Here is a 14,283-nt window from a genome sequence, read left to right on the forward strand (position 1 = left end):
TAGGGTTGTATGAATATGAGTATGCAGCAAACCGATTGTTGTTCGGAGTCCCGGATGAGATCCCGGACGTCACGAGGAGTTCCGGAATGGTCCGGAGATAAAGATTTATATATAGGAAGTCTTATTTTGGTCGCCGGAAAAATTTCGCACTTTATCGGTATTGTACCGGGAGTGCCGAAAGGGGTCCGGGGGTCCACCTGCCCCGGGGGGCCACATGGGCTGTAGGGGGTGCGCCTTGGCCCATATGGGCCAAGGGCACCAGCCCCAAGAGGCCCATGCGCCAAGGAGACTTGAAGAGGGGAGAGTCCAAAGAGGGGAAGGCACCTCCGAGGTGCCTTGGGGAGGATGGACTCCTCCCCCCTCTTGGCCGCACCCCTTCCTTGGAGGAAGGGGCAAGGCTGCGCCCTCCCCCCCTCTTTTGCGCCTATATAAAGGGAGGGGAGGGAGGGGTGGCCGCACCAATAAGCCCTGGCGCCTCCCTCCTCCCTGCAACACCTCCTCCTCCTCCGGTAGTTGCTTAGCGAAGCCCTGCCGGAGTTCTGCTGCATCCACCACCACGCCGTCGTGCTGCTGGATCTTCATCAACCTCTCCTTCCCCCTTGCTGGATCAAGAAGGAGGAGACGTCATCCGCTCCGTACGTGTGTTGAACGCGAAGGTGCTGTCCGTTCGGCACTAGGTCATCGGTGATCTGAATTACGGCGAGTACGACTCCATCAACCCCGTTCCATTGAACGCTTCCGCTTAGCGATCTACAAGGGTATGTAGATGCACTCTCCTTCCCCTCGTTGCTGGTTTCTCCATAGATAGATCTTGGTGACACGTAGGAAATTTTTGAATTTATGCTACGTTCCCCAACAATATATAGGCCGAGGCGCCGCCCACACGAGTGTCACCGTGTGTACGCATGGCGGACGAGGGAGGGCGAGGGACGCGCGTCGTCCGGTCTTCACTGCGCCGCCCGTGAGGCATCAATGGCGCATGCTGACCGGCGCGGCAGCGCGCGGCAGCTTTGGCATTGATTCGCCGCGGGAAACAAGGTGATGCGGACGACGAAGAGCCGAGAAGAGAGCCGTGTCGCTGACACGGCGGGCCCGCGGCTTTTTCGCGCCAAAACAGTTCGCCCAGCGCCCCCGAGCGCCCCCAGCGCGCCGGGTTCGGGCTGGGTCCGCCGGCGCTGTTTTCGGCCCAAGCCAGCGAAAATCGGGCTCCTGGGACGCGACTGGGCCGTTTTTTCGGCGCCAGCGCGAAAAAAACGCCTGGGGAGGCCTTTCTGTGGGCGCGGCTGGAGATGCCCTTAGTATGTGTAGCGATTCGTCCCCGTCCCCGCCTCCAAAACCTAAACCTCAGACGCTCTAACGCCAACCTCCTCCCCCTCCAGCCCCCTCGCGCCCCAGCCGCCGCCGACTGCAGCCATGGTAAGCCTCTCCCCCCGCCATCTCCGCCCTCCTCCTCCTCCTCTCGCGGATCCCGCCTCGTGTGCTGATTCTTGTTCGGCCGCAGTCGCTGATCGCGGGTGAGGAGTTCCAGCACATCCTGCGTGTGCTCAACACCAACGTCGACGGTAAGCAGAAGATCATGTTCGCGCTCACCTCCATCAAGGGTGTGGGCCGCCGCTTCTCCAACATCGTCTGCAAGAAGGCCGACATCGACATGAACAAGAGGTGAGGAACCCCCTTTCTCGCCAGATCTCGCCGTGGTGGGACAGAGTGTTATGTTCGTTTCGATAAGCTACTCAAGGAACATCTAGTTACTCTGCGTTTTAAGCTTTGATGAATCATCCGTACGTTGATCATTTTACTTGTGAGCAATGTTTTTCGCTTAATGGATATGATCTGGTGACTGGCCATCTTTCCTGCATTAATTATGCATACTCTTGTCAGGTTGAATGTTTTTGTTGTTTTGGCATCAGCACTTGGCTTTAATTTAACTAGTTGCATTGCATGCAGGTCAAGTATTCGGAATTAGTGATCTATTCTAGTGATTAGCTCCATTTGTGATGCCAAAGTTAGGATCCTATCTTGCTATTATCTCATCATCTTGCGGCATTGTCCAGTTTGCGCGCATTGAATTCTACTTGATACTAGCATATTAGCATGGATATATGTTCGTGGGTGGGGGCCTGAGCCGTGCGCTGCGTTCTGTGGTGGGTGTGCAGGGCTGGAGAGCTTTCCGCGGAGGAGATGGACCGTCTGATGGCGGTGGTGCACAACCCACGCCAGTTCAAGGTGCCGGACTGGTTCCTCAACAGGAAGAAGGACTACAAGGACGGCAGGTTCTCCCAGCCTCCCAGGTCGTCTCCAACGCCGTTGACATGAAGCTCAGGGATGACCTTGAGAGGCTCAAGAAGATCAGGTATAACCTCGCCGTTCCCTCCTTTTCTTTTTGCCCCTTGCTATTTGTTGTTGTATGACTTTGTGTTAGATTCAACTACTGATGATGCTTGCACTTCACATATTTGTGTCTTGCCTGGTAGTGTACAGTTTAATTTGCTATTATTAGCTAGGGTTGTTGATTGACTTAGTTTTCTGCTGGAAGTTGAATCTCCTAAACACTAGCATGTCTGAAATGTCTGGGTTGCAAGTAATGCTCAGTAGTTTCTGTTTCTTGTTTTTCATTTGATTCAATCTCAAACTTATGAAGGCAATAAATTAGAGTCTCTGGTGCGCTTCTTAATAGTGTAAATCAGCGCTGTATGTTGCCGAGATATCTTTGGGCCAAGATTCTGGCACAAGCCATTCTTTGAGATGGCTTTTGCATTCAACTTGTCCATACATATCTTAGCACTGAACTGAATTTTGTTTGGATAGGGTTATTAGGGATGCCATGAGGTATCTGATGCTTGGTCTTCTTTCATGGTCTTGTTTGTCGTTAGATTGGCTAACAGTGAGAAGGAAACGGGTTTTTGCGACACTGGCTGCTCTCATACCAGGAGCTTCCTGTTACTATACCCCCGTTTACATCAATCATTTGGTTCTTTTGTTCTCAGTGATGATCAACACTGATTAGATGTCCGATCCAATCCATTCCATTAAACCATGGGGACAAAATGAGGCATTTGTCTGAGAGAACATGTTAGGACTTTTGCTCTGTTGAAAACACTTTTTTTTCACACCTGCCTTTCTAATTTGTAGTTCTTAGTTCTCTGTGATGATGAAAACAGATGACGAGTCTGATGTAATCCATTCTATTAAACCATGTGGACAATCGAGGCATTTGTCTGAGAGAACATGTGCTTCTGTGCTTTTTTTTTTGATTTATTTTAGTTTGTGATTGTGTTGCTGGCACTATGAGGAGGACAATTGGTGTCTGACGTGCCGTTCCGGTGCCTCTGCTAGTCTGCATACAAATTTGGACTAGCTTTTTTTATATAGCCAGTTGTTGCTTCTTTCTACAGAAATACAGCATGTTAGCTTGTATGAATGGTTATTACCTGGATCTTCTGCCAGCTCTAGGTTATTCAATTCAGTCAATCTGTTGGAGCTAGTTTGTCTATTACTTGTATCTATATTTTATATTCTGCCCTATGCCCTTGTTGACTTGCTTAGATTCATAATTGTTATGTCTTGCAATCTGGTATTGATGACTGTCAATGTATTCATGTGTACCCTTCTAGTGTACCTTGTATGTGACCCAGCTGTTCTGTATATCAATGCTTTGTTTCCAAGAGATGTGCTGATGCCCGATTCCTTAAAACTTCACTGTTGCAGTAGCATTGTCCTAGTGCGTATATTTAGGAGAGATCACTTATGCTTGAAACCCTGCTCTTTTCCAGGAACCATCGTGGTCTGCGTCACTACTGGGGCGTGCGTGTCCGTGGTCAGCACACCAAGACTACCGGCAGGAGAGGAAAGACTGTTGGTGTCTCCAAGAAACGATAAGCTGCTTCACAAAGTTGCCGCATAGCTTTGCTACTACTGTGTTGGTCCATTTCCAGAATCTTAAGGAGCGTTGTTATTTAGACGATTACCTTGGATGATGTTTTGCCCTAGATAATGTTTGGGTTCTGGAACCTTTAATATATTGTATCTTGAATTCCTTGTTGAACCCGTACAAGAGTTTTTTTTTTTTTTTTTGCCATGTGCTTTGAGTCATTTGAATGGTTGGCAACATCGTGTCTGTTCTAAGCATATCTGTGCATTACAGGTTTGTTGGCTAATTGAATCCTGGTATATTTCTGGGCGTGCCATTCTAGTTGTTGGTGTAATTTGTTGAGCGAACTGTTGTGACAACAGGGTAATACCCCTTCCATTCATGAATATAAGATGTTTTGGCAGTTCAAACTAATCTGCCAAAATGTATAAGAGGTAGAACATAGGTTGTCACGTCTTATTTATTTGGCGTTGCTTATCATTTGCACTACCCTGTTCATGAAGTTAAGACCTTTATTTTTGACCTTGACGCATTTTGCTTTGCCATCTACCAATAGAACCTACTATGAACTTTCATTTTGGCGATCTCTGCCTGATACTAAATTAGTATGATGTGTCTGTTTTTATTTTTTTATGATCTATTTTCTGATGAGGACTGCTATGTGAACGACAATACTGCTGCCAATTTACAGCCGACACGCTGGCCAGCACGCTAATTATGCCAAGCATTCTCTACCACCTGCAAAAATCCCTCAAACTCCACCCAAAATTCCTCGAATCTAAAAATTAGGGATTTATGAATTTTATTGTCAACTTGAATTTTGATAGGCACATGATCAGATGTGATTCTAGCCATAGGGATAGCGTAAGTGTTAGAGAAGATTGAGGTCCAAGCAGGGAATGTGAATACCCAGTCAAGTTTCTCCAACAAAGGATTGTCTTGCATGTTGCTTCAAGTGAAAGATCTCCCATTTAGGGGAATTTCAACTAAATCATGATGCTGGATGACAGAGTTGAAATAGAGCATACTAAGGTGGTCGCCTCCAGCTCTGTTTCTGTTTTCAGGCCCTCTGATGTAGTAGTTAAAGTCACCCATAATAATCCAGTTGTCCATATTGGAGGTATCCAAATTAAATACTCAGTCATAAAATTCAGTTTTTCCTTCAGTACTATTAGGGCCATAAACATTGGTAAGATACCATACTGTGTTGCTGATATTACACTTAAATTGCACTATGATCTGAAAGCATGACTGGGAAATAATTGTTCCTATAACTCTGTAAGCATTGATCCATTCCAAATAATGATCAAACCACCAGAAGCCCCTACAGAGGGTGAAAAAGCAAACCAATTGTCCCAAGTCTCCTGGGACAAAAGTTCCTGATATATGCATGATCAAATAGTTCTCTTTTGGTTTCCTGAAAGCAGATGATGTTGCAGTTGCTCTCATTTTTTTAAACCTGATATCATCCCATCTATCCTGGAGTTAATGCCCCTCGGATTCCAATTTCTATTCATTGCAAAAAATAGTGGAGCATGTGTTGTATCTGGCTAGAAATACTATACCAGAAGGAGCAATAGAAAACCGAGTATGGGTTGTGCTGATCATAGGTAGGATTGCATAGTAAAAAACAGATACTCAAGCAGGCAGAATGAGAGACACTGGTAAATGCAAATAGACCATATACTGATAGTGTTCATTACAGAGCAGCAGATCTCAGATGTTCAATCAGAGCAGCCTCAACAGCCTTCGCACTTGCAGGGTTCACGAAGCCATCATTAAGCTTAGCAAGTCTACCATTCTCTTGACAAGAGCATCATCAACAGGTATAGTTTTCTTGCGCTTGTTAGTAATGGCAGGGGCAGGAAGGCAAGTGTCAGCATGAAACTAAGAGGATAATTCAGTAACTTCTCTAGCAGAAATTCGGTGGTTTCAGAGGAGTAGGTGGTGCTGATATGAATAAAACTCTTTCCCCTGATACCACCATCTTCCTGCACATCAACAGTTTTACAGTAAGCACCTGTCACATGGTTACTGTTCAGTAAATTGATAAGAGTGATGCTATGCAGATGATGATGTGCGGACGACTTCTGCACGACGGCGCACATCAGGTCGTCTATGCATATTATCACAGTCCAGCAGACGGCTAGGTTACGAATCGTGCAACTGTCGTGCGACTATACATCGTTCACACAGCAGTTTCGAATATATAAACAGAGACAGTCTTAGCCAGATCTCATATGCATAACCAGTGGTGTGTGAAGAGTTCTGCATGGGGGTGGAGTGCCTGGCATCTCCACATCAGCATCAATGTTACCAATGATGTGGTCATTCATGTTGTGTTTCGGCTCCATCACATTACCATCATTCAGGTTGGGGATTTGGTTAACATTGTTGATAACTTCAGCCTGCTGAACTTCATTGTGCGTAGGGATATTTCTACAGCTACATCATGTCAGTTGCTCTCACATATAATTGGTAGGGGATGTGGTTTAGCACCATCAGGTGGCAGAGGATCTTCATCTCCCCAAACCTCACCAATCAAAGTACCGGACATAATGTATGTAGTCTGGACCAATTTTTGCCCACTTTTGCCATCCAATGAAGACCCGTATATGTCCACAGACGAATCCGCATGACCAAATTCCAATATGCAAACAATTAACTGATTTGCGAGAGTCCAAAAAGCATGCGGAGGTCCGCTTGGCCCACTGTCAGTTGGAGCACATGTCCTCACAACCCATGTGCTTTGTCCTCTAGGTCCACCTGGCCCACCTTTGTTGTCCGGATTTGATGCTTATTGTTTTTGATAAAGGGAATATATTAATATCAAGATGATAACAAATACACCTAGTCTCTCACCAACATAATTCTTAGATTAAGTCTAAACATTAAGGATTCACATAGCCAAAAGAAAACTAAAGAAGAAGAACAAAGAAAACGAAGACCCCGCCAAAGCAAATAGAGATTCGCAACAGCAAGAGCACGACCAGTGGTGATGACACCTAGATTTCGAAGAAGATTCTCTAAAACACGCCTTCAGAAAATTAACAGTGCACAAAAACTGTCGTCGTCCGATCTAATCAGCATGGTCAGATCTTGATTTTTCACCCTGGAGAATGTCTCATCTCTAGACAATGTCTTCAACAAGAAAAACGACTAGGGAGCCCCCATTGCCAGGTACAACCACCAAAGGCCAGACCTAGGGTTTTCACCCCGGAAACTGAGACGCGGAACTCAAATAGCACCGTCAAGAACGGAGTCTGCTAGTGTCGCTGCCCCCACTCACCGAGAACACTACTGCAAAACGGCAATCATCCGACACACATAATTCTCCGATCCACTATGCATGCTCTTTGGAATCTTCACTGGCTCTTGACTTGATAGAGCATGCAAGATGGAACATCCAAAGCCTATCCAGTCTTCTTCAAACAGGACTGCCTTGACTCCCCTATCAACACCTTGGTTAACGCGGCAATGAAGGTGCCAAGGCAGGCCCAAGGTGGATGGAGGTCGCCACTAGCCATAGGAAATGGATCTTCACGTTGCCAATGGCGATGACAGGACACCAGGTCACACTCCCGTGGTGATGGCAGAATAGACAAAGAGCCCATCGCTCTGCCAACCACAGACGTCGATTCAATGCTTGTTGAACCAAGCACGCACACACGCACGCCTCTTGGGCGAGTTGTCGTGCATGTGCCCCGTCATAACAGTCTGCGGGAGATCTTGATGTCACCTGACTGGCGCCAGGAAACTTCCGTGGGAGGTGGCCACTTGCAGGATCTCGCCTCCCAAACCATTTCGGTGCCGACCGGTAGAGGATGCACACGGTAGCGGCGGCAGAAAACGCTAGGGCCAACAAAAATACCACTCTGACCTACCAGATTCGCATCGCTGCATCGATCTGGGCATGGAAGGAGTAAGGTGGGAGGAGGGATGGGGGTTTGGGAGCGCGAGCAGGGGTGGCGAGCGGCGGCGGCGGTGGCGGTGAGGGGGTCTGGTGAGGCGACACTGAGAGGTTGGCAGCGGGGAAACCCCGGAGTCGCTTGGGAGGCGACCCGGAGGTGGATGTGTTATGTTAACTATTACCTTAATCTCCAGATTTGATGCTTATTTGAGGGACAAAGTTGAATGTCCGGCTCCCGTGTCCTGTCCGTGAATGCCTCCGGACGTGCTCCACGGACGGATAGTGTGTCCGTTTTAGGGAATAGCGTTGGAGAAGCCCACTCAACCAACCCACCGCCTTAACATCTTCTTAATCTTTGTGCTTATTGCGTACTCGAGAGGTCACGCGCCCTTGCAAACTCGAGGTGTCACATTCTCTTCTTCAACTTTGACTATCATTTCCGCCTCTTTGCTGTAGCTCAAGTGGGTTGCCTTAAGTTTCAAATTAAAATTAGCACCACTAACATGATGACTCGAAAATAGATCTAACAGAAAGATGCTATGGTCAGGGTTTATTGTTTTCTTGCAAGTGGTAGTCCTAATCAACATTCAGATTTGGAAATGACAGTCTACCTTTTCCCTTTACACCGAATGGTAGGCATTGACTCCAACATGCAAGTCCATCCACCTATTGTGCATGAAGTCCAGGTCCTCTCTAGGTCTCAAAAAAATGAAAATCATTGAACCACACAAGAAATAACATTACAGTTTTATGTAAATAACTGCAAACAAAGTAGTTAATCCCCTTGAACCATAAGAAATTTACAGTAATTCACACAGGGAAAGAGAGCCACATGGCATTTCTCAAAAAAAAAAGAAAACATCCACATAACATTTAAATATTATTCCTATAAAATGTTTTTAGAGAAAGAAGGATCACCGGCCTCTGCATCATCACGATGCACACAACTATATTAAAGTTAAAAAAATACCAGTCTCCAATATCAAAGTATCTTTCTATAATGATGTTAGAACTAACTTGAATCTCGATTTAATCCCCGGTTGACACGTGGGAACATTTCCCTCTTCCTACGGGAAATGAAATGATTTACAAAATTCTCCACTTCCAAAGAAATCATCATTCCTTTATTGCAAAATGTACAAGGAATTTTATTGTTCTCTCAAATTCCTTTAAACTACAGAAATCCCTAGATAGCTTCCTTCCCAATTACTTAGCACTCCCCAAACAAAGATTTTAACATATTCTTGGCAAAATAACATGAACCTTGAAAGGACGCTTATGATGAGTGATACTGAAGACTCCAATGTCACTACAGATATCCTCATGCAAAACACATATTAAGTGCTCTCGAATCCTTAAAGACTCAATCCAATAAGACAACTTCAAAGGGAAAACTCAAAACAAGATAGAGAGGGGAAATACCCATATGATTCATCTATGTCAACAAAGCCCGCGTTACATCAAGATCGTTCCATATCAAGAACACGAGAGAGAGAGAGATACAACACATAGCTACTGGTACAAACCCTCAGCCCCGAGGGTGGACTACTCCCTCCTCATTGTGGTGGCCACCGGGATGATGAAGATGGCCACCGGAGATGATTCCCCCCTCCGACAGGGTGCCAGAACAGGGTCTAGATTGGTTTTCGGTGGATACAAAGCCTTGCGGCGGCGAAGCTTCTGATCTAGGGCTACCCCTAAGGGTTTTGGAATATTTGAGAATTCATAGTGCAAAGAGGGGGTGCGGGAGGCCACTGAGGTGGGCACAACCCACATGAGCGCGCCAGGGGCCCCTGGCATGCCCTGGTGGGTTGTGCCCCCCTCGGGGCACCCCCCAGGTGCAGCCCTGGCCCATTGGGTTCCTTCTGGTCCAAAAAAAACTCTGTAAAGTTTCGTTGTGTTTGGACTCCGTTTGATATTGATTTCCTGTGATGTAAGAAACAAGCAAAAAACAGCAACTGGCACTGAGCACTGGGTCAATAGGTTAGTCCCAAAAATTGATATAAAGTTGCCATAAAATGATTGTGAAACACCCAAGAATGATAAAATAACAACATGAATGATGACCCGCAAGTATACGGGATAGTTGTAGCCTCTTTCGATAAGTAAGAGTGTCGAACCCAACGAGGAGCTAAAGGTAGAACAAATACTCTCTCAAATCCTATCGGCCACTGATACGACTCTATGCACGCTTAACGTTCGCTTTACCTAGAACAAGTATGAAACTAGAGGTACTTTTTAGGTGTTGTTGGATAGGTTTGCAAGATAATAAAGAGCACGCAAATAAAAAGTAGGGGCTGTTTAGATAAAGATGCAATAAAGTAAATATAGCGAGTGTGGAAAAGTGGTGGTAGGAGTTGTGGAATTGCCCCTAAGCAATTGACTACGTTACTAGACCAGTAATCACTATTGACAATTCTATTTGAGGGAGAGGCATAAGCTAACATATCATCCCTTACTTGGAATTCTATGCACTTATGATTGGAACTCTAGCAAGCATCCGCAACTACTAAAGATTCATTAAGGTAAAACCCAACCATAGCATTAAAGCATCAAGTCCCCTTTTATCCCATACGCAAACAACCTACTTACTCGGGTTTGTGTTTCAGTCACTCACGCAACCCACCATAAGCAAATCATAAACATATTGCAAACCCTACAGCGGGAATCCCTCACACTTGCGCGACATGGAGGGCACCATAGGACAGCACCAATAATAAAACATGCAACTCAAACCAATCATAGCAATTCATCAATCACCGATAGACAATAGAAATCTACTCAGACATCATAGGATGGCAACACATCATTGGAAAATAATATGAAGCATAAAGCACCATGTTCAAGTAGAGGGTACAACGGGTTGCGGGAGAGTGGACCGCTGAATATAGATGGGGGAAGGTGATGGAGATGTTGGTGAAGATGATGGAGGTGTTAGTGAAGATCGCGGTGATGATGATGGCCCCCGGCGGTGTTCCGGCGCCACCGGAAACAAGGGGGAGAGAGCCCCCCTCCTTCTTCTTCTTCCTTGACCTTCTCCCTAGATGGGAGAAGGGTTTCCCCTCTGGTCCTTGGCTCCCATGGCTCGGGAGGGGCGAGAGCCCCTCCGAGATTGGATCTATCTCTCTGTTTCTGCGTTCTCAGATTCTACCCCTTCACCTTTTCCTTTATATCTGGAGATCCGTAACTCTGATTGGGGTGAATCTTTTGTCCAGATCTTTCTCATAAAATTATCTTTCTTGCACCAAAAGAAGAGCGTCAACCGCCTTACGGGTGGCCCACGAGAGCCCAGGCCGCGCCCGGGGGGAAGGGCGCGCCCCCCTGTCTCGTGGCCACCCTGGACACCGTTTAGCGTTGATTTTACTTCCCAAAAAACATAAATATTCCAAAAAAAAATCTCCGTCCGTTTTTATCCCGTTTGGACTCCGTTTGATATTGGGTTTCTGCGAAACAAAAAACATGCAACATATAGGAACTGGCACTGGGCACTGGATCAATATGTTAGTCCCAAAAAATAGTATAAAAAGTTGCCAAAAGTATATGAAAGTTGAAGAATATTGGCATGGAACAATCAAAAATTATAGATACGACGGAGACGTATCAGCATCCCCAAGCTTAATTCCTGCTCGTCCTTGAGTAGGTAAATGATAAAAAAGATAATTTTTGATGTGGAATGCTACCTAGCATAATCTTGATCATAAGTCTAATCATGGCATCAATATTAAGACACGAGTGATTCAAAACAATAGTCTATCATTTGACATAAAAACAATAATACTTCGAGCGTACCAATAAAGCAATCATGTCTTTTCAAAACAACATGGCCAAAGAAAGTTATCCCTACAAAATCATATAGTCTAGTTGTTGCTCTATCTTCATCACACAAAGTATTTAATCATGCACAACCCCGAGGACAAGCCAAGCAATTGTTTCATACTTTAATAATCTCAATCTTTTTCAACTTTCACGCAATACATGAGCGTGAGCCATGGACATAGCACTATAGGTGGAATAGAATATGATGGTGGGGGTTATGAGGAGAAGAAAAAAAAGGGAGAAAGTCTCACATAAACTAGGCGTATCAATGGGCTGTGGAGATGCCCATCAATAGATATCAATGTGAGTGAGTAGGGATTGCCATGCAACGGATGCACTAGAGCTATAAATGTATGAAAGCTCAAACTGAAAACTAAGTGGGTGTGCATCCAACTTGCTTGCTCATGAAGACCTCGGGCATTTGAGGAAGCCCATCATCGGAATATACAAGCCAAGTTCTATAATGAAAATTCCCACTAGTATATGAAAGCGAAAGCATAGGAGGCTCTCTCTACGAAGAACATGGTGCTACACTGAAGCACAAGTGTGGTAAAAGGATAGTAACATTGCCCCTTCTCTCTTTTTCTCTCATTTTTTCTTTTATTTTTATTTTTTATTTTTTTTTCTTTTTGGTGTGCTTCTTTGGCCTCTTTTTTTTCTATTTGGGCTTCTTTGGCCTCTTTTATTTTTCATAAAGTCCGGAGTCTCATCCCGACTTGTGGGGGAATCATAGTCTCCATCATCCTTCCTCACTAGGGCAATGCTCTAATAATGATGATCATCACACTTTTATTTACTTACAACTCAATATCTAGAACAAAGATATGACTCTATATGAATGCTTCCGGCGGTGTACCGGGATGTGTAATGATCTAGCATAGCAATGACATCAAAAAACGGACAAGTCATGAAAACATCATGCTAGCTATCTTACGATCATGCAAAGCAATATGACAATGAATGCTCAAGTCATGTATATGATGATGATGGAAGTTGCATGGCAATATATCTCGGAATGGCTATGGAAATGCCATGATATGTAGGTATGGTGGCTGTTTTGAGGAAGATATAAGGAGGTTTATGTGTGATAGAGCGTATCGTATCACGGGGTTTGGATGCACCGGCGAAGTTTGCACCAACTCTCGAGGTGAGAAAGGGCAATGCACGGTACCGAAGAGGCTAGCAATGATGGAAGGGTGAGAGTGCGTATAATCCATGGACTCAACATTAGTCATAAAGAACTCATGTACTTATTGCAAAAATCTACAAGCCATTGAAAACGAAGTACTACGTGCATGCTCCTAGGGGGATAGATTGGTAGGAAAAGACCATCGCTCGTCCCCGACCACCACTCATAAGGAAGACAATCAATAAATAAAATTGTGCTCCAACTTCATCACAAAGCGGTTCACCATACGTGCATGCTACGGGAATCACAAACCTCAACACAAGTGTTTCTACTAATCCACAGTCACCCACTAGCATGACTCTAATATCACCACCTTTATATCGCAAAACTATTGCAAGGAATCAAACATATCATATTCAGCGATCTGCAAGTTTATGTAGGATTTTATGACTAACCATGTGAATGACCAATTCCCGTCATCTCTCTAGAAAGATATAAGTGAAGCAAGAGAGTTTAGTTCTTTCTACAAAAGATATGCCCATGCTCTAATTAGTATAAGTGAAGCAAAAGAGCATTCTACAAATGGCGGTTTTCTATGTAAAGGGAAACAGGCAATCCAAACTTCAAATGATATAAGTGAAGCACATGAAGCATTCTATAAAGCCATACTCAAAAGATTTAAGTGAAGTGCAATGAGCATTCTATAAATCAAACAAGGACTATCTCATAACAGCATGGTGCATAAAATAAAAGTGAAAACTAAATGCAAAAGATGCTCCAAGACTTGCACATAATGCACGAAAGAAACGAATACGAAAACATACCTATACTTGTTGAAGAAAGAGGGGATGCCTTCCGGGGCATCCCCAAGCTTAGACGCTTGATTCTCCTTGAATATTTACTTGGGGTGCCTCGGGCATCCCCAAGCTTGAACTCTTGCCTCTCTTCCTTTTCCTCATATCGAGACATCCTCGATTAGACACTACATCCACACAAAACTTCAACAGAAAACTCGGTAAGATCCGTTAGTATAATAAAGAAAATCACCACTCTAAGTACTGTTGCAAACCAATTCATATTTTGTTTTTTCATTGTGTCTACTGTAATATAACTTCTCCATGGCTTAATCCACTGATATAAATTGATAGTTTCATCAAAACAAGCAAACTATGCATCAAAAACAGAATCTGTCAAAAACAGAACAGTCTGTAGAAATCTGAACATGCACCATACTTCTAGTACCCCAAAAATTATACCAAAATTAGGAAAAATAAAAAAGTTGTATAGAAAGATATTGCAAAAGGAATCAGAACCAATTGACGTCCCAGTTAAACATGTAAAATCGCGCACTACAGACAAAGTTTCTGTCCTGCACCGTACAAACCAACAAGCATTGTAAACATCCTAAAGGCAAACCTTGGCACATTATTTTTATAATACAAAGGAATTATACAAGGGGATAATTATTTTTGTTGAAAAGTTTCTGTAATCAAGATTCACAAAGTTTCCGTGAGCATGAACAAAGTTCAAGGCTAGCTCCCACTTCACCAATGCTTG

The 14,283-nt window shown here is 44.5% G+C and overlaps 2 non-coding genes and 1 pseudogene across 2 annotated transcripts; all 3 read left to right on the forward strand.

The window, feature by feature from the left end:
• The first annotated feature begins 1,294 nt into the window (after window positions 1–1,294).
• On the forward strand, window positions 1,295–4,215 carry LOC123042405 (40S ribosomal protein S18-like; annotated as a pseudogene).
• Window positions 2,982–3,069, forward strand: LOC123047913 (small nucleolar RNA SNOR75). The gene has a single exon (XR_006423226.1). It is a non-coding gene; the product is annotated as a small nucleolar RNA SNOR75 (small nucleolar RNA).
• On the forward strand, window positions 3,141–3,227 carry LOC123047911 (small nucleolar RNA SNOR75). The gene has a single exon (XR_006423224.1). It is a non-coding gene; the product is annotated as a small nucleolar RNA SNOR75 (small nucleolar RNA).
• Window positions 4,216–14,283: the final 10,068 nt, after the last annotated feature.

Source organism: Triticum aestivum, chromosome 2B (genome assembly GCF_018294505.1).
Source record: "Triticum aestivum cultivar Chinese Spring chromosome 2B, IWGSC CS RefSeq v2.1, whole genome shotgun sequence".
Classification (NCBI taxonomy): Eukaryota; Viridiplantae; Streptophyta; class Magnoliopsida; order Poales; family Poaceae; genus Triticum; species Triticum aestivum.